Source organism: Saccopteryx bilineata, chromosome 4 (genome assembly GCF_036850765.1).
Source record: "Saccopteryx bilineata isolate mSacBil1 chromosome 4, mSacBil1_pri_phased_curated, whole genome shotgun sequence".
Classification (NCBI taxonomy): domain Eukaryota; kingdom Metazoa; phylum Chordata; class Mammalia; order Chiroptera; family Emballonuridae; genus Saccopteryx; species Saccopteryx bilineata.
This window is the reverse complement of record NC_089493.1, coordinates 252769076-252782871: the sequence shown is the minus strand read 5'-3', so window position 1 is coordinate 252782871 and position 13796 is coordinate 252769076. Positions and strand designations below refer to the sequence as shown.

The window sequence follows — 13796 nt, the reverse complement described above, 5'->3', positions numbered from 1 at the left end:
AATATAAATGATTAAATCTTCAGTGGTATCCTCGGATCTGGGTCCTGCTTTCCACGCTAGTGTGCTCCCATGACACTCGTCCTTTACTCCATGCTCTTTTCATTTCTTCCACTGCTTAGAGGATGCTAAACCTTCTATCCTAGGTCTTTGTGTAAGTGCTCTACCTAGACCTAGTTAATTCTCACTGTTTCCTACCAGAGCACAAAAACCACACACTCACACACATATCACCTGTCCTTCTAAACTTAGCCACATACCTTCACTTCAGAAAAGTCCCGTTCCACAGCCCTTGGGTTCCTGTGCCTGTGTTCCACGGCACGCACCCTAGTAAGAAAGCGACTCGTTCACTGTGTGACTATCTCTTTATGTCTGTCTCCTTGGCAAGAATGTAAGCTCTGAGAGGGGAGGTTATCCCTTGCCTTTATATCTGGATCAAAAAATACATATTGAGTAAATAAATAATAAACATAAATAAAGCAAAGGGAAAACACTGTAACAAAATACGTTTACATTAGGTACCTATTGCTTTCAGTTCTGTGCACGTTTATAAATTTTTGAGATAATAGATCAGGGCTATAAATAAACTATGTTCATAGAATTTCTAATTTCTCTGTCTTTCAATATACACATATACACACATATCTTATAAATATATGAAATTTCCAAAAATAATTGTTGGAGAAAGGATATTGAAATGATATTGAAATAAATGTGCAAGATTATGAAGCACTTTATTTATCTATATCTCTAAAGAAAGATTTATATATTTATTAAAATGACATTTTGACATGTTTTCAATTGAACATCTCAAATATTGAGTTAAATGATAGTTTATTATAAAGCAAATTAAAAGAATACAGTATTATTAGAATATTATTGGACTATTATATATTTAAATTATCTTAGAATTTATATAAAATAAGAAATTACCTGCCAAAAATGTCAGAAAATCCCTATTGCTCCTTTCCTTGATAACTCAAGCATATAATTCTAATGTGGAAATAACAGGGTTTATCAAACATTCAAAATAATATTATGAAAAATACTGATATTGACAACACTGGGATTAGCACATAGGACATTTGGATGTAATTATAATTTTGACTCATTAGTTGTGTGATGGTAAAACTGGGTCTTTCCTTACTGGTGTTAGTTCTCTACTTTGTTAATTAAAAAAAAAAAGAAGAAAGAAAGTGCAAGAAACTGACTGTGTTATCTGTGATAAGTGCTCAAGTATGAGTAGATATAAAGTATGATATTTTGGAGAACAGAGACTGGAACAATTAATTCTATTAGTAAGAAAAAATAATGTTAACGAAGTCTTAGAAACGGAAGATCATGAAAATGGACTTTGAAGGATCAGGTAGAAAATAATGGAAGAGCATTCCAGGCACAACAGAATGCAAAGCAAAGGAATAAACTGAGATTTCCAGGAAGAAAAAGTCATCTAACATGGCAAACTGTAAGGGGTATGGTGTTAGTGTGTGTTTGGGTGTGTGTGCATGTGTTTGTGTGTGTGTGTGCATGCACAGATGCATATTTAGGGGAATGTTTAATAAATGAAAGTACGAGCTAGGAAATGGAAAAAGTATGTAAAGATACAAATAGAAAGAGAGGCAGGTGAAAAGGTGCTAGAATGCCTAGCAGCCTTCAATACTATGCTAAATATTATGAGTTTGGCCTTTACCTGTAAGTTAACAGTCAAAGTTCAAACAAAAAAATGATGTGAGCAACTATGATTTGACAAAGCCTTGAGCATATGAAAGCCATTCTCATAAAGCAAGTCATTAAAAAATTATTCTTGTCATAAAAAACCTAGGAAAAATTACACAAATCATTAGGTTATGCAACATTATTTCTGCATTAGTGGAAATATTTGAAAATCTCTACAGCTCATGTTTAAAATAACTTTCCCAGTTTAAAATATCTAGTCTAACTCAATTACAATGGGCGTGTGCTTCTTTGTGCGAACACGCATGGGGGACATTATCTTTGGTTTTAGTAAAGTATGCAAGTATTATGATATTCCCCTTGTGCCTGAGTTCTAGCACTCTTTTTTTTTTTTTTTTTTTTTGTATTTTTCCAAAGTGAGAAACGGGGGACAGACTTCCACATGCGCCCAACTAGGTTCCACCTGGCATGCCCACCAGGAGGCAATGCTCGGCCCCTCTGGGGTGTTGTTCTACTGCAATCGGAGCTGTTATAGTGCCTGAGGAGGAGGCCATGGAGCCATCCTCAGTGCCCGGGCCAACTTTGCTCCAATGGAACCTTGGCTGTGGGAGGGGAAGAGAGAGACAGAGAGAAAGGAGAGGGGGAAGGGTGGAGAAGCCGATGGGCCCTTCTCCTGTTGCCCTGGCTGGGAATCAGTTCTAGCACTCTTAATGGAGTAAGAGGAGTTGTATTTTTTTTTTTTAATTTTTCTGAAGTTGGAAACAGGGAGGCAATCAGACAGACTCCCGCATGCGCTTGCCTGGGATCCACCCGGCATGCCCACCAGGGGGCGATGCTCTGCCCATATGGGGCATTGCTCTGTTGCAACCAGAGCCTTTCTAGTGCCTGAGGCAGAAGACATGGAGCCATCTTCAGCGCCTAGGCCAACTTTGCTCCAATGGAGCCTTGGTTGTGGGAGGGGAAGAGAGAGACAGAGAGGAAGGAGAGGGGGAGGGGTGGAGAAGCAGATGGGCACCTCTCCTACATGCCCTGGCTGAGAATCGAACCCAGGACTCCTGCACGCCAGGCCGACGCTCTACCACTGAGCCAACTGGCCAGGGCCAGGAGTTGTATTTTAAAGTATAACATACTGGCCTGACCTGTGGTGGCGCAGTGGATAAAGCATTGACTTGGAAATGCTGAGGTCGCCTGTTCAAAACCCTGGGTTTGCCTGGTCAAGGCACATATGGGAGTTGATGCTTCCAGCTCCTCCCCCTTCTCTCTCTCTGTCTCTCTCTCCTCTCTCTCCTCTCTCTCCCTCTCTGTCTCTCTCTCCCTCCCTCTCTCTCCTCTCTAAAAATGAATAAATAAAAAAAGTAAAAAAAAAAATAAAGTATAACATCCTGGCTTCCAGTCAAGATGGCAGCATAGTTAAACATGGTACCTGCATCCTCCTATAACGACATCAAAATTACAGTGAAACTACAGAACAACCATCATTCACAACCAACTGAAACATGGCTGAGTGGAAGTCCTACAACTAGGAAATTAAATAAAAAGACACATTAAGACTGGTAGGAGGGGCCAAGATGTAGAACAAGCTGGTTCCACACCCATGTATGGTGGATAAAAATTGGGAGGGGTAGCTGCAGAGGCTCCCCCTAAGGAGTGAGAGGTCCCAGACCCACACCAGGCCCTCCAGCCCAGGATTCCAGTGCCAGGAAGAGAAGTCCTATAACTTCTCGCTTTGAAAACCAGTGGGGATTGAGGCCGAAGGAGATGGAGAGCTGCTGGAGTCCCAGGAAGTTCCTTTAAAAGGGGCCGTGCATGAACTTATTCTGCCTCATTCTCTCTGAATTCTAGCACTGAGAGAACAGCCTGAAAGGCACCAGAGACATGTGAGGAGGAAATGAATTGCCCAGTGTCAGGGAAAGAGTTGGGGTGCAGCTTTCTTCGAGACAGAAGTGCTGGGAGAGACCATTGTTCTATTTTTGAGCCTACTCTCCACAGATCTGGAAGGCTGGTGCCATATCTGAGTCTCCATCAATCTGGTTACTGTATTAACCCACGCTGGTGATTCCTTGAGACATGCCCCACACAACTTTCTGGCCCATCCAAGCTGTTTACAGTGGCTTTTCCATACAAGCGGCCTGTCTTGGCTTAGATTTCATATTTTCCTATAATCTCTCAAACAAGTAGCATCTGGTCTAAGTGTGCCCCAGGCCCAGCACTAGCAGCAGCCTGCCTTGGTTCACAGCTTGGCCCACCTTGGCACCTCCCAGCCCAGCACCAGTAGCGGCCATCTACAGATCATTTTGTAGCTCAGGCTGGGTGGCCCCAGGCAGAACACAAGTGGTAGCTGGCATTGGTCAGCACCTCCTGAGTGTCCCAGAGTCAGCACACCTAGTGACAAACTTCAGACCAAAACCAAACACCACCACCCCACCACCTCCATAAGCGACACACTCAAGGAATGAACTCAGTGAACACGAAAGCCCTGCTGAAAAAAAGTCCTGCTCTGTGGAGTGGGACCTGGTACAAGCGATCCTCCACAGCAGTCTATGGTTGCAGCCTGTCCCCTGTCAGCTGACTGGCCTGGGGGTAAATCTCTCCCATTGACATGCCAACAGCAATCAAGGCTCAACTGCAACAGAAGGGTGTACACAGGGGGCACACCTTGAGTAACCAGCTTGGGTGATTGAGGATGCTGTGCCACTGGACCCTATCGAGCATCTACTATATTAGGTCACTCTATCAACCCCAAGGAGATGTATCAAGCCCCAGAGACATAGAAACAAACACAGGGAGGCTGCCAAAGAAACATGTCCCAAATGAAAGAAAAGAACAAAACTTCAGAAAAATAATGAAGCAAAACGAAGAAAAACAATCTACTAGATGTTGAGTTCAAAACAATAGTGAAAAGGATGCTCTGAACTTAGTGAGAACCTCAAGAGCACAAACAAGGACCAATCAGAAATGAAGGATATACAAACTGAAATGAAGGATAATTTAAAGGTAATCTACTGTAGAACAGATAAAGCTGAGAATCAAATTGGTAATAAGGAATACAAGAAAGCAAAAAAACACTCAAACAGAACAGCAAAAAATGAACAAAGAATCCAAAAAATGAGGAAATTGTGGGACTCAGGCACAACTTGAAGAGTACAAATGTTTGCATCATTGGGTTGCTGGAAGGAGATGAGAGAGCAAGTAATTGAAAGCCTATTAAAAAAATTGACAAAAAATTTTCTTCACTTGGTGAAGGAAATAGACACACAAGTCCATGAAGCACAGAGAATCCTAAGAAGATAAATCCAAAGAGACCCATACCAAGATACATCATAATTAAAATGCAAAAGGTTAAAGACAAAGAGAAAATCTTAAAAGCGGCAAGAGAAAAGCAGTTAGTTACCTACAAGGGAGCTCCCATAAGACTGTCAGCCAATTTCCCAACAGAAACTTCACAAGTCAGAAAGAACTAAAAAGTAATATTCAAAGAAATGAAAATAAGGACTACAACCAAGATTATTCTACTCAGCAAAGCTACACTTAGAATTAAAGGGCAGATGAAGAGCTTCCTAGACAAGAAAAAGCTAAAGGAATTCATCACCACCAAATCAGTATTTTATGATATGTTAGAGGGTTTCTTTAAGAAGTAGAAAAAGAAGAAAGAGAAGTAGGAGAAGAGAAAAAGTATAAACAATAAAATATTAATATATACATAACTAACAACAATTGAATCTAAAAAACAAAATAAGTGAACAAACAGAACAGAAAAATAAATTAAGTATAACACTTTCATGTCTGATTTCATGAACCACAATATATGACATGAAAGAAAGAAAAGGAATACACAATTTGGAATTCCTTTAGAATTGGCTTCTAGATATCTGTCTTCATTGTCATAGGGCTCCAGAGATATTTTATATAAATAACACATAATTTGAAAAACAGTAAGAAGTTTCATCACAGGCAGCCAGCAGTCATTTCAATCAGCTAGAATTTCAAAAATTGATATTTCAGGCTCTTGTTCTGTTGAAAAATCCCTGAAAGACTTCAACATGATTTTTTTCTTTATAAAAACAGTTTTCATTACAGAACTTCATCCCATTATTTAGTTCTAAAAAAAGTATTTGCAAAAGTACTATAAATATATTAATATATATTCTATATATGTTATTACCATAAAAAATGTGAAATATTTTTCTAACACTTTTAAAATGTTAAGGCAATGAACATATGAAAACTGTAAACTTACCACACCTGTGAATTTACATTATTGCTACTTTTTCACTTATTAAAATAAGAAACATTGCCTCGCTTACATGTAATATCAAATACGTATTTTGCTTATAGTCAGGATTAGATTCTTGCACAGATGCATGATGCATTATGACATTTGAAACTTTGTTATTATATAGCTAATCTTTGTAGCTATATAAATTTCATTGTTCATATTCATAATTATACTCACTGGTAAAAAATATATATTAAAGCCCTCTAGTGGCCAAAATTGTATATAGTTCTATTGCACTTTATCAATTTCCAATTTCTCTTTTTATGATTATTTTTAAAAAAATAATTACTATATTTGTTACATTGTTAATATAAATTCCAGTTATTAAAAAAATGTTTCTCTTTTCCTGAGGTCTAATGTAATAAAAGAGTGGAACAATTATGCTGTTTAAGTTAATATCACTTTTTAAAAATATGTCATATAATATTAAATTATGAGATAGTGTAAACAAAATGTTTTGAAATTTCAAAATTTAAATGTGCAAAATTATGTGTATCGATTTTAGAACATACAATTTTCTTGTGTGTAAACCAATAATTAGAAAATGATAGTTATTCTGGGTAATTTGTAATATTTAGCCATTCACACATTTTTTTTCAGAAGGCTAGTGTTAAACATTTACATAGAACTATATGATAGATGTTTATAAAGTTACATGGTAATTTCAAATATACCACAAAGTAGAGTTGTTAAATATAATGAGAGAAAAGTATACGGATGCATTGAAATAAAGAAAGGAAATATGGTGAATAGTAGAGGACATGAACACAAACAGAGGGCCTCATCTTGCCCTTTTTAAAAGATTTCAAGAGAATCCAGAACAAATGACTTTTATATGAAATTTGTAGATTTTTTTTCAAACAATGATGCAATTAAAATAAAAAAGATCGTGTAAGTCAAGCCAAATCTTTATGCAGACATAAAACTCACACATCACCATTGGAGACCCCTGGCTTAAGAGATACAATGTCATTATATGAATACACCAAAGTGCTAGTTACTTGTTGCACAGTTGAAAAAAAATATTTGGGTACTGATGGATGGATCAGTTAGAGCGTCATCCCCATATACCAAGGTTGCAGTTCAATCCCCAGTCAGGACACATAGCAGAGATAGGATTTTAACTCGACTTGGTACAAATCCTTAAACTATTGTTCATGCCTCAGAATGATACCAGTGAAGTAATAAAAGTCCTCATATTTTCACTAGTAATGCCAACTCAAAAAAAAAAAAAAGAAAAAAGATATGGTCTGTGAATGTGCAGGACTTCCAAAGAGAGGAAGACAAGTGATGCATGCAGCTGTGCTGGGCCACACGGACCTGTAGGAATAGCACAACACAGAAAGACATTTCCCCATAAGCCCGTGAATCCCCTGAATGCAGCAATAGACTTAACTGGAACACAATATTAACCTGTTCTACAAAGAAAGAGCACCACAATTCCCCTCCATCCAGGCTCCTTCCCCATTTACCCCAGGCCTGTGAGCTGTAGGACTGTGGCTAGAACATGAAATAAGCTTGCCTTCAATTCCAGCTTGCCTGGGAACATGAGCCAGACTAAGACATAATAGGAACAATGTAAGGAAAAGTCACTCACAGTGCTCGGGGCCCACAGGTAGTTCTAAGCAGAGCTGTCCAAGTTATGCAAGATGAAAAAAAAATTGGTACAATCACTCTATAAACAGTATTGTGACAAAGGGGAAGAAGAAAAGGAACACAATGCAAAAGACAGGTAAACAACTCAGTTTGGAAGAACTGGAAGAAAAGCTGCCCTGAGTGCTTTTTGCTGTAGAAGAAATACTTAATGAAACATATATACCAGATATAGAATAGAATAGAAGAGGAATTGAAGAGCCAGAGAAACAAACTGAGTTCTAAAATACAATCATTACTAAACTGATAAAATTAAATGAAAACAGGAAGGTAGAGAACAGACACGATTGAAACTGAATTACTGATATGGATTGAAGGCCTGACATAATAATCACTGCGACTGCAAAAGGAGAAGAAACCCAGAAGTTTCAGTTAGGCACGCCCATGACATTTTCAGAGTCTGGGGTAAGAGTGAAAAACCATATGATGAAATATTAAATAATGGTAATATCAAGCTAATAAATGATTTTAAATATCTATTTTTCTATCTTTTACCTTAAAAAAATAAAATATGGGCCCTGGCTGGTTGGCTCAGTGGTAGAGCATCGGCCTGGCGTGCAGGAGTCCCAGGTTCGATTCCCACCCAGGGCACACAGGAGAGGCGCCCATCTGCTTCTCCACCCCTCCCCCTCTCCTTCCTCTCTGTCTCTCTCTTCCCCTCCCGCAGCCAAGGCTCCATTGGCCCAGGTGCTGAGGATGGCTCCATGGCCTCTGCCTCAGGCGCTAGAATGGCTCTGGTCGCAACAGAGCAACGCCCCAGAGGGGCAGAGCATTGCCCCCTAGTGGGCATGCCGGGTGGATCTCAGTGGGGCGCATGCGGAGGTCTGCCTCCCCGTTTCCAACTTTAGAAAAATTAAAAAAATAGTAATAATAAAAATAAATACATAAATAAATAAAATATGTCAAAAATACCTGAAAGGCCAGGCTTAAATACAGAATTTCTGGATAGCTCAGCATTCCACATCTGAGCCTGCTGGTGACACGCTCCAGGCCCCACCCCCTGACCATGGCCCACCCTCCCACTTTTCCTACACGTATGTAGATACCCCAGCACAGATTTCCAGGCTCTGTGGATAGTCTCTACAGTCAACATTTGACTAAGCCCTGGGTCTAAATGTAATTCTACCATTGGTTTGGTCTGTCCTCAGAAACAAAGATCACGACCAGAAGCTACTACTATAAGTCCTTGAAATGGGTTTGAAGCCGATGTTTGGGGAATTCCAGAATCTAGGGTATCGTACTATGATCTAGATGGGAAATGCTGACTCCTGCTGATGTGGCTGCTTCCTCCAACTTAATGGTTAGTGAAAGAAGGCCGGGCTGGAGTGCTCTAAAGCAGTGGTTTTCAACCACTGCTATGCAGAAGAATTAACCACCCTGATGTTGTATGAAGATGATAGAATCTCTCATGGAATGGTGTGAAATTTTTGGCAGACTGGCAGCTGAGAAACACTAAAGCACAGAGTCTGGGGGTCTCTCATGTTTAGGTCTAAAGGCAGTATTGATTGCAGACATTAAAGAGGAAATATATAATAGACATGAAGGAAATACCATGTTGATATACATGATAGGAAATATTGGTTTTTCTAGTAAATAGATTTCATGAGTATACAACAGAAAAAAAATGCACTTAAAAGGCCAATTCTCTGAAAGGAGGAAACTACTGAATTTGGCTGTTTAAACTTCATAATATACTCAAGTAAATTCATTGCTGAATAGTTGCCAGAAATATCTAGCATTTCAAGGATAAGCTTCTAAACAGATGGAGCAAGTGAAGTTCAAAAGAGAAAAATCAGGGCCCTGTCTGGTTGGCTAAGTGGTAAAGCGTCGGCCTGGTGTGCAGAAGTCCCGGGATCGATTCCCGGCCAGGGCACACAGGAGAAGCGCCCATCTGCTTCTCCACCCCTCCCCCTCTCCTTCCTCTCTGTCTCTCTCTTCCCCTCCCGCAGCCAAGGCTCCATTGGAGCAAAGATACCCCGGGCGCTGGGGATGGCTCCTTGGCCTCTGCCCCAGGCGCTAGAGTGGCTCTGGTTGCAACAGAGCGACGCCCCAGAGGGGCAGAGCATCGCCCCTGGTGGGCGAGCCGGTGGATCCCAGTCGGGCGCATGCGGGAGTCTGTCTGACTGTCTCTCCCCGTTTCCAGCTTCAGAAAAATAAATTAAAAAAAAAAAAAAAGAGAAAAATCAGGCTGGTATTAGACCTTCCCAGAGCAATATCAAAAGACAAAGCTGGAACTGTGATGTGTATAAGTTCTGAGGGAAAAAGTGACGAAGATTATCATTTCCAGCCAAGTTGCTGCACAAGTATAAGACAACAGACTTAATCTTAAATGTAACATACCCCAAATAGATAGGAAACACCAAAATTTACTAACCCAAAATATGACTGGAAAAGCAGTAATGAAAAAAAATTAATCAATACTCAATGTCCAGGTGTGTATATTCCAAAGAAGAAAAAATATACCAGAGCATTTAAAAAATTACAATTCAAGCATAAAGACAATGTACAGAAATGTTCAAGGACCTAAGAACACACAAACTACAGAATCTCTTGACTACTTCTTTAAAAACAAGCACATACATGCCTGACCAGGAGGTGGTGAAGTGGATAGAGCATCGGACTGGGACACGGAGGACCTAGGTTTGAAATTCTGAGGTCGCTGGCTTGAGCACAGGACACCAGCTTGAGCATGGGGTCATTGGCTTGCACATAGGATCATTGACATGACCCCATGGTTGCTGGCTTGAAGCCCAAGGTCACTGGCTTGAAGCCCAAGGTTGCTGACTTGAGTAAGGGGTCATTCGCTCTGCTGTAGCCCCCTGGTCAAGGCACATATGAGAAAGCAATCAATGAACAACTAAGGAGCTGCAACAAAGAATTGATGCTTCTCATCTCTCTCCCTTCCTGTCTGTTCCTATCTTCCTTCTCTCTGACTCTCTCTATCTCAATCAGAAAAAAAAAAAAAAAAAAAAACAACACAAGCACACACACATTAAAGAAAAGCAAGAATAAAAGTATTTTACAATATACTTGGCAGGAAAGGGTCATATCAAATATAGAAAATAATTTCAAATCCATTTTTTGCCTTTTATATATCATAACCCTTAAACAATAAAAGCATATTTAAAATGAATTCCTAAATTATTCCTTGTTTGCAAATTCTAAAGATACATATTGATTTCATATTGTCATAAGTACGTATAAAGTAAAATTTCAAAAGCACACACAGGAAGGATCAGTAGCAACTTCAAGGAGGAGGAGACTGGGTTGGGAATAAGAGACGTGTTTTGCTGTATGTGTCTGTTTAAATAGGAAAAGAAAAGTTGCTAGACAAACAAGATTATCTGTTAAATGTCAATCATTGGTCCTATGTGCCTATTATATAATTTTCTGTACTTTTTTATATGCTTAAAAACATTCAGACATAGAAGGGTTTTTTTTAAGTGCCAAGCCTAAAGAATATATTAGCTTGCTTTAGTGTGTAAAAGTTTTGAACATTTTAATCATATAGTATGTGAAGTTATCAAAAAGCTGATCCTCTGTTAAGAGACAAGCAGAAAGAGCACCGTGGCAAGCTTCCTTTGTGATGCTGTCTGTGAGTGTAAAAAATTAGTAACAAAATGTTGCCATTAATATATTACTTAAAATGTGTTGATTAACAGCAATAACTAGCCCTGGCCGGTTGGCTCAGCGGTAGAGCGTCGGCCTAGCGTGCGGAGGACCCGGGTTCGATTCCTGGCCAGGGCACATAGGAGAAGCGCCCATTTGCTTCTCCACCCCTCCGCCGCGCTTTCCTCTCTGTCTCTCTCTTCCCCTCCCGCAGCCAAGGCTCCATTGGAGCAAAGATGGCCCGGGCGCTGGGCATGGCTCTGTGGCCTCTGCCTCAGGCGCTAGAGTAGCTCTGGTCGCAATATGGCGACGCCCAGGATGGGCAGAGCATCGCCCCCTGGGGGGCAGAGCACTGCCCCTGGTGGGCGTGCCGGGTGGATCCCGGTCGGGCGCATGCGGGAGTCTGTCTGACTGTCTCTCCCTGTTTCCAGCTTCAGAAAAATGAAAAAAAAAAAAAAAACAGCAATAACTGTCAGTAATATGAGTTCAAGTTTAAAAGTAACTGCAAGAAGATAGAAAGTTGATAAATTTTATGTAAAATGTTTATTTTGGCTAACATGACAAATGTATTTATATTGTCCTCATGCCAACTTCATAATTTAGGATGAGTTATCAATGAAACTCTCATATTTTACCTAGACTCCACCCTCAAGATTGCTAAGTAAGTATTCTAAGACATGAGTAGAGGAACTTGACTTGAAAATACGTGTAGAACATGTGTGTAGTAAAAAGTGCTGTTGGTCTGAACTGAAGGACATGCTACTATCTGGTCCAGTAGGCTGAAGGTGAAGGTGGCTTAACTATAAAATGTCATCTCTTTAACACCAAATAATCTGGCTCAGGAGTCCTTTCTCAAACCTTTGTGAGTTAAACTGTGCTTTCCTCAGATCTCACTGTGTCTCTTTTTGACCCAAATGCCAAGGAATAGAACAGGGGTCCCCAAACTACGGCCTGTAGGCCGCATGTGGCCCCCTGAGGCCATTTATCCAGCCCCCGCCGCACTTACGGAAGGGGCACCTCTTTCATTGGTGGTCAGTGAGAGGAGCATAGTTCCCATTGAAATACTGGTCAGTTTGTTGATTTAAATTTACTTGTTCTTTATTTTAAATATTGTATTTGTTCCCATTTTGTTTTTTTACTTTAAAATAAGATATGTGCAGTGTGCATAGGGATTTGTTCATAGATTTTTTTTTATAGTCCGGCCCTCCAACAGTCTGAGGGACAGTGAACTGGCCCCCTGTGTAAAAAGTTTGGGGACCCCTGGAATAGAACAACATGAAAATTCGCCAGCCTAGAACAGTGATTTTCAACCTTTTTTTTTCATGGCACAAACACACACTAGTTACTAAGGTCAGTGCCCCTGAATAAATACAACCATTTTCATCTCATGGCACAAATAAATTAGTTACTAAGGAAGAAGAGGTCAGGGCCCTTTTTTCTTTAGTAATTAGTTTATGAGTGCGTGAGAAACAAAGGTTGAAAATCACTGGCCTAGAAGATGCCAGAAAAAACTCTGATGAAAGGATTAGAACAATATTTGTGGGCAGCTCTAGACATTCTGGAGAAAAAAAAATACATTACTGGAGCATTTTAAAAATTATCCTTAACTAGAGCGACAACTGACAGAAATTTTCAAGATCTAAGAAAGCACAGACTACAAGATCTCTTGAACACTGTAGCCAAAAATAATAAAATAAAATAAAATAAATATGGTCACTGACAAACTCTAATGGATAGGTTCCAGAATCAAATGTGGTTACTTTTGAAGTTTCATGTTTTGGGTACAGTTTTTATGATAATCATATGTGTCCTATTACTTCAGTTCTTGAAAAGTAAACTAAATTTTGAGTCCCTAAAGGAGCTACTCCCTCTCCAGAGAAAGAAAGAGAGAGAGAGAGAATGAGAGCAAATGAGCTCATGTACCTGATTCCAATCAGGAAGAGTATAATAAGAAATTGTCAAGAACAACAGTTTCTTGAAAATTTTAGATAAACAAGAGCAAAAAATTTGATTTTAGACTCTATGTCTGAATGAGAACTTCAAAGAAGATAAAATATCAAAGCAGGCCCTGGCCGGTTGGCTCAGCGGTAGAGCGTTGGCCTGGTGTGCAGGGGACCCGGGTTCGATTCCCGGCCAGGGCACACAGGAGAAGCGCCCATTTGCTTCTCCACCCCCACCCCCTCCTTCCTCTCTGTCTCTCTCTTCCCCTCCCGCAGCCAAGGCTCCATTGGAGCAAAGATGGCCCGGGCGCTGGGGATGGCTCCTTGGCCTCTGCCCCAGGTGCTAGAGTGGCTCTGGTCGAGGCAGAGCTACGCCCCGGAGGGGCAGAGCATCGCCCCCTGGTGGGCAGAGCTTCGTCCCTGGTGGGTGTGCCGGGTGGATCCCGGTCGGGCGCATGCGGGAGTCTGTCTATCTCTCCCCGTTTCCAGCTTCAGAAAAATACAAAAAAAAAAAAAATCAAATCATTTTTGTCCTCAAATAATTAGAAACTAGAGGCAGATTTATAAACAAATGTGGGGCACCTTACTATTGGCATTTTGTTATTGGAATCCTTATGCATTTTACATTTATATATTGGAGTTCTATA

The 13796-nt window shown here is 40.2% G+C and overlaps 1 protein-coding gene across 3 annotated transcripts in view; it reads right to left on the bottom strand.

Moving 5' to 3' along the window:
* The window catches only part of PRR16 (proline rich 16), a 311132-nt gene that overhangs the window by 108592 nt on the left and 188744 nt on the right, over nucleotides 1-13796 (bottom strand). Inside the window, exon 1 of one of the 3 annotated variants that reach the window (XM_066274170.1) lies at nucleotides 258-315. The exons of the other annotated variants lie outside the window; for them this stretch is intronic. The gene's annotated coding sequence lies outside the window, so the exon portion shown is untranslated. Of the gene's footprint in view, nucleotides 1-257; nucleotides 316-13796 lie in introns of those variants that run through there. 3 annotated transcript variants of the gene reach the window in all.